The 7,433-nt window shown below is 33.1% G+C and overlaps 1 protein-coding gene across 1 annotated transcript in view; it reads left to right on the forward strand.

The window, feature by feature from the left end:
- The first annotated feature begins 6,785 nt into the window (after positions 1 to 6,785).
- Positions 6,786 to 7,433, forward strand: part of LOC117167712 (forkhead box protein P1) — a 421,480-nt gene continuing 420,832 nt past the window's right edge. The window contains exon 1 of the mRNA XM_033352848.1: positions 6,786 to 6,846. The gene's annotated coding sequence lies outside the window, so the exon portion shown is untranslated. The remainder of the gene's footprint in view (positions 6,847 to 7,433) is intronic.

Raw genomic sequence — 7,433 nt, forward strand, 5'->3', positions numbered from 1 at the left:
ATTTTTACAACATAATATAATTATACAAAATAATATTTTATATAAATATAATATTGAAGCTAATCCTATCATAAAAAAGAGATTGCGATATAATCTCGAAGTCTAAAGCCACATTATCTCTTCCCCTATTAGTTGGATTTAAATGCGCCGCCTATTCTTTAGAATCGAGATCAACAGAATCTTTTATGAAGCCAACGCATGCGCACCGAAATGCGATCTAGAATCATTTTAGGTTAAGAACAGAGCAGCGTATTAGGGTGCTTCCATACCTCTGCAAGCAGGCAGTCTGCATGAAGAAACACCATAAGAGTGAAAGAGATGGACCATTCTCTATCTCTCTCACTCTTATGGGTTTTCTGCATGCAGGCTGCCTGCTTCCAGAGACATGAAAGCACCCTTATGAAGCCAAGGCATTTCCACAAAAGTGCGCTTCCCGAGTGATCCGTTTGGCGGCAATAAATGCTAGGGATACAAGTCGAGTCTCGAGTTTGAATTGTACAATTTTGACTTGCATTTCATTCAAAGCTAGCATGTCACATGCGGCAAGTCTCTCTGCGGCGAGTCTCACCTGCGGCATGCCACATCTGTGGCATGTCTCTTCTTCGGCATGTCACATCTGCAGAATGTCTCACCTGCGGTGACAACCGCGGCATGTCACAACTGCGGCATCTCTACCCAGCGGCTTCTCTGCCGCGCGGGATTTCTCTCTGTGAAATTGACATTTTTGCAACATCTCTCACCAGTAAAAATTCTCCCAGTGGCATCTCTCCCTTTCAAAAAATTTTTAATATTCAATTAAAAACAGCTAAACTGAGGAAAGTCTCCCTGGACTAATTGTCTTCCCGATGGCATTTCTACCCCGAAAAATATTTTCGGGTTCATATTAAAATATTAAAACTGCGGCAAGCCTCCCGGAACTAATTGTCACATCTACGGCATCTCTCATCAGCGGCAAGTCTCCCAAGTGGCATCTCTCCTCCAATAAATATTTTTAAGCACTTCCAAAGATGACGTAACTGCGGCAAGCCTCCCCAGCGGTATCTCTCTCCCGAAAAAACTTGTTAAGTACTTCCAAAGGTGGAACAATTACGGCAAGTCTCCCCAGCGGCATCTCTCCCCTAACATATTTTTTGGTAGTTTTAAAGATGGCAAAAATGCGGCAAGTCTCCCCAGCGGCATCTCTCCCCCAAGAAAATTTTTTAAGGACTTTTAAAAAAGGCAAAAATGCTGCAAGTCTCCTCAGCGGCATCTCTCCCCCAAAAAAGTTTTTTAAGAACTTCTAAAAATGGAAAAAGTGGGGCAAGTCTCCCAAGCGGCATCTCTCACCCAACAAATTTTTTAAGTAGTTTTCAAGATTGCAAAAATGCGGCAAGTCCTCCCAGCGGCATCTCTCTCCTAAAAAAATTTTTAAGGACTTTTAAAAATGGAAAAAATGCGGTAAGTCTCCCCAGTGGAATCTCTCCGCCAACAAATTTTCCAAGTAGTTTTAAAGATTGCAAAAATGTCGCAAGTCTCCCCAGTGGCATATCTTCCCAATGAATATTTTTGAAGAACTTCTAAAAATGGCAAAAGTGCGGCAAGGTCCCCAAGCGGCATCTCTCCCCCAACAAATTTTCTAAGTAGTTTTAAAGATGGCAAAAATGAGGCAAGTCTCTCCAGCAGCATCTCTTCCCTGACAAATTTTTTGATAGTTTTAAAGATGGCAAAAATGCGGCAAGTCTCCCCAGCAGCATCTCTCCCCCAACAAATTTTCTAAGTAGTTTTAAAGATGGCGAAAATGCGGCAAGTCTCCCCAGCGGCATCTCTCCCTCAACAAATTTTCAAAGTAGTTATAAAGATAGCAAAAATGCAGCAAGTCTCTCCAGGGGCATCTCTCCCCCAAGAAAATTTTTAAAGGTTTTTTAAAAATGGCAAAAGTGCGGCAAGTCTCCCCAGTGGCGTCTCTCCCCAATGAATGTCTTAAGTATTTTTAAAGATAGCAAAACTGCGGCAAGTCTCACCAGCATTTTTGCCATCTTTAAAATTACATAAAATTTTGTTGGGGCACAGATGCCGCTGGAGAGACTGGCCGCACTTATGCCATTTTTAGAAGTTCTTAAAAAATATTCATGGGGGAGAGATGTCACTGGGGAGACTTGCCGCATTTTTTCCATCTTTGAAAATACTTAGAAAATTTGATGGGGGAGAGATGCCGCTTGGGGGCCTTGCCGCACTTTTGCCATCTTTAGAAGTTCTTCAAAAATATTCATTGGGGAGAGATGCCACTGGGGAGACTTGCCGCATTTTTTCCATCTTTGAAACTACTTAGAAAATTTGTTGGCGGAGAGATTCCGCTTGGGAGACTTGCCGCACTTTTGCCATTTTTAGAAGTTCTTAAAAATTTTTCTTGGGGGACAGATGCCGCTGAGGAGACTTGCCGCATTTTTGCCTTTTTTAAAAGTCCTTAAAAAATTTTCTTGGGGGAGAGATGCCGCTGGGGAGACTTGCCACATTTTTGCCATGTTTGGAAGTATTGAACAAATTTTCTTGGGTGATAGATGTCGCTGGGTAGACTTGCCGCAGTTTTGCCATTTTTACATGTTCTTACAAAATTTTCGTGGGGGAGAAATGCCGCTGGGGAGACTTGCCGCAGTTTTTCCACCTGTGGAAATACTTAACAAGTTTTTTCGGGACAGAGATGTCGCTGGGGAGGCTTGCCGCAGGTACACCATAAAATTATATTATACAATTGTGAAAAAAAAATTTGCGTAAACAATTACCCCCATCTGAAATTATAATTGTATACCTGCATCTTTTGCGTATTGAATGAATAAAAACAGGAATTTGTAAATTCAATGTATTGACTATAAGAGAGCAATAAATTATCCTTGTTTAGCTCATAGCTTTTATTTAGATATTAAATAACCTTGAAATTGTGTATGCAAAATTATTTTTCACAATTGCGCAATATCATGTTATGACGTCATCCAGAACATTCTAGAAACTCAGTACGTATATGCACCACTTTAGCTATAGAATGTTCTTAATGTTAGTAAGGTAGGAATCTTAATCTAGAAACGGTTCTATCTAATAATGGCTTCAAAAAAAGGAAACTTGTCAAAATTAAGAGATTTGATGCAGAGCAAGCGAATAATAAATTGCAGTTGTTCTTTCACTATTTGTATCTTGTAAGATATAAAACATTAATCTGAAAAAGGACTACTAAAAAAATGTTCAGAAATTGGTAACGTCGCTCACGAAAGGTCCGTAAGTTTCTAGAATGTTCTGGAGGAGTTTATAGAATCATATTGTGCAATCGTGAGAAACGAATTTTGCGTAAACAGTCACCCTCATATCGATTTATAACTGAACACCTAAATATTTTGCGCATTAAATTAACAAAGAAAGAAATTGTTCAATTAGATGGCTTATCTATAAGAAAAGAGTAAATAATCATTATTTCTTTCATAGTTTTCATTCAGATAATAAATAACCTTGAAACTCTTTACGCAGAAGTCGTTTCTCACCATTCTGCTCCACAATGTTCTCAATGTCGGTGAGATAGGTATCTGGATCTAAAACCTTCATTTTTTTGTCTACTAATGGCTTCAAAATAGAAATAGAAACTTTCCAAAATTAAGTGCTTTGATTCCGTGTAAGGAAATCATGAATTGCAGTTGTTTCTTCACTATTTATATCCAGTGAGATACAAAATTAATCTGTAATTAATTTTCCTAGAAGTTATTAGCACTCGAGCTGGCATCAGTTGGCATTAACTAGACATTTGTAAGATTAGTGACTCTCCGCACACTCGTTTCCTAGATTTCTTATCGAATTTAGTTTGATTTCATCGAGCCAAAATACGATTATGTATTATAACTAGTTAGTCGTTGAACTATTCTATTCATAGGCGTGCAAATTTAATGACCTCCATATTTCTACTAAATGTTCTCTGGTTCTCAATAGATCCACCCACGCGGATCGTCCTAGCTTGCAAAACAATTTTAATCATATGTCATCCAGTTTATCAATTAATATATATAAAAAAATTAATTAATAAAATTAGAAATATGATTGAAGGAACTTGTATATAATTTACAGAAGTTGCCTTATTATACTGATTTTTTTTAGAAAATTCAATATAAATGGCACTAGTTTTTCAACCTACTTAAAATTCTTTAAAGTTGGAAGATTTTTTTTTATTTATAAAATATGATTTACCGTTTACGTATTAATTTTACACTGCACTTTTAATATTTTTTTAACATTTAAAAAACAAAAAATACGTTCTCAAGGAATTTGCAGTTGATTCGAATTTTCTATACGGCACCATTTACTGCGATTTCTAGACATATTTGTTACATAAGTGTAATAAATTATTTTGTTTTTATACCAAAATTTTATTTTTCAAGTTCAAGAGTAAGAAAAATTTGACATTTATGTTCGAGATGTAATAAGATGTAATATGTCATATCATATCATGTGTAATATAATGTCATATGTAACATAAAATATGATTGTTATTATAGGATTGTTATTCTAATACAAATATTTCATTAAATTTTTTAGGTTTTCGTTAATCACGAATAGCCACTGATATAGCCAAGTTAAATAATTTGTTAAAAATTTTTTGTCTTTGCCTTTTGTGGTAGAAAATTAATCTTCTTAAAAAATACATGTATTTTGTTTCAAATTATTATTTTTGGCAGAAACTTAACTCTAATGGTTGAAATTTCATTTAATTTGTTGAAAATTAGTTGTTTTATTAAAAAATAGTTGTTTAAATTTTTAATTTAACCAATTTTTTTGCCGATTTTTTTAAAGAAATTTTTTTTCTGTGAAAAAATACATTTGTTTGGTTGCAGATTTAACCATTTTTTTGAAAATTTATTTTATTTGCTAAGAAACTTATTTTTCTAACTGAAAATGAAGCTATTTTATTTTATGTTGAAAATTGATCTTAAGAATTTCGGTTAATCCTTACAAATCTTTGAAAATTCTGAAAACTTGTTTAAAATCCCTTGAAACTTTGCAATCTTTTGTAATTCTTTCAAATTTGTTGCAAAAGGTCAAATACTTTCAATAATTAAAAAATCTCGTAAATCTTTTTAAAATTTGAAAATTAGGGTGTAGTGAAAGTTTTAACGAATTTTTTATATGTACAGTTTTCGCAAGTGAACAATAATAAAAACTGAGAAATTCAAAAAATAAGTGTTTGAACTATTTTAGAATTTTGCAAGGTGTGCTAAAAAAATGTTTTCTCGGATTGAATGAAATGCAAATTTTGTTGGAAAAAGTTGAATTTGTCGAACCTGAAAATAGTTCATTGCTTTGCTTTTATCGACATCTTTTTGTGTGTGTTTAAAACGTTAGAAAAACGCGAACAAACCGAAAATGTCAAAATTTGAAAATTTCTAAATCACCAAAAACAAATTTTACTGTATAATAAATACAATATCATGTTTTTTTGTTAATGCTGTAGTAATTTTAGGTTCACCATATTCAACTTTTTCAAAAATGTGTGCATATGGCTCAACCTAAAAAACATTTTTTTCCAAACTTTCCAAAGTTATATAACTATATGCAACAAAAATTTTCTGTAATTTTTAAAACATCAGGAAAACATTCTTTCTGAAATTTTCAAAATACGGATTGCAAAATCAAAAAAGAAAAAGATGATATTAACCAATTTTGAATTTTTTTTCACTTTTTTCAAATGATTGTAAAATTCTTAAAATTTCTTTAAACGTTTGAAAATGTTACACAGGTTATTCGCATTCCTTGCAAATTTTTCAATTTCTTGACATTACTTGAAATCTTTAAAAATTTGTAAATATTCATATAAAAACCAATTAATGTAAGTAGAATTTATTTGATATCCTGAACTAAATTTATTCGTTAAAACTCTATTTAAAAAGCCATGCAAACTCCGAACTCTCAAGTGTGGCCGTGCGGTCTCGCAAACCGCACCATACTTCTTACATTTGGGTACCTCTCTCGACTGATGTAAAAGATTATTAATAATATAATTTGATGAAGTTGATTAATTTCTTACTTATTCCAATGTCCCTCCATATACTTTTATAATGGAAAAATGAGATTACGTCCATACTTAAATAAAGCTAAACATTTCTCAAAACACTCGAAATCTTTTAAATTCTTGGAGATTCAATAAAGTCCTATAAATCCTGTCTGATATATGTTAAACTCAGTAAAAAACTTTGATTAAAAGCAAAAATATTAATTGACTTCAGCTCCAAGAAAAATTTCTTTGATTCAAACAAATATTCTATTTTGATTTAGAGAAATATGCGATTGATCAATTGACAATATTTCTTTAATTTAAAATTATTTTTATTTTTCAGTTATTAGTGGTTAAATTGGCAAAATTATGTTAAAGAAATGTTTGTTTTTTTAATTCAAGAAAAATATTATTTTCATTGTATGAATTTCCTACAACTGGAATCATCTCTTTAAGCGATTGAAACCTGAAACAAAGCAAGTACAGCAGAACATGAAAAAGCATTTACTTGAGCACATACGTAACAAAACGTGCGTTGTCGGAATCCTTGAACTTGTAGAAATTGTAGAAAAAAATTGTCATATTCCAATGGATGTGGATAAGGTATGCTTTTTGCTTGTCAAGTATTGACGTGGGAAAAAATGTTAGGAATTTTTTAAGAGAATTGTGTATTTATTTTGCATGAAATGTGTGACATAAAGTGTATGGAAAAATCTTAAAAAATTAATTTTGTTCAGGGGCACATTGGCGAAAACCCGTTCGACAACGGATCTTGGGGCAAGGAACATTTCCATCCAGCAACAGTCCCCTGGCAGCTGACTTCACGCGGCCACGGGCGACCCAGTGTAAGTTTTTTCAAAATTTGATGAATTCAAAACCCTTAATCAATATTTTACCAAATTAATTTTAAGGAAACCTTCATCTCAATTCTGAAGGTCGTACGCATTCATTTTTTTTAATTGATTCAGTAGAAAAAAAGTTACAACTCATTTGGCGCAAAACTACCCCTGAAGTGAAATATAAACCAATAATTTTGAAAATTAAGATTAAGATAATATTCTCACTTTTGAAGGACGTATGAATTTATTCGTCAATTTTGCTTAAAAACAGTCCAATGGAAAAAGTTACAACTGATGTAGTACGAATTGATCTGTAAAATATCAATATTTTTGGAAACTAATTCAGTTCAAATCTCCTTCTCATTTGTAAAGGTCGTATAAATTCATTTGTCAATAAAAAAAGTTTTTTAACGAATCAGTAATTAAAAAATTGCAACTGAAAATTAATTTTGTGTAAGCCTTTTTCTCATTTTTAAAGGTTTTATGAATTCATTTATTATAGCATGCTACGCGCCGGTTGATAGTGATCCTAGATAAGTAAAAGACGCCTTCTGGGACACTTTAAATGACACAATAAACATCTGCGAACATGG

The sequence above is a fragment of the Belonocnema kinseyi genome, chromosome 2 (genome assembly GCF_010883055.1).
Source record: "Belonocnema kinseyi isolate 2016_QV_RU_SX_M_011 chromosome 2, B_treatae_v1, whole genome shotgun sequence".
Lineage (NCBI taxonomy): Eukaryota > Metazoa > Arthropoda > Insecta > Hymenoptera > Cynipidae > Belonocnema > Belonocnema kinseyi.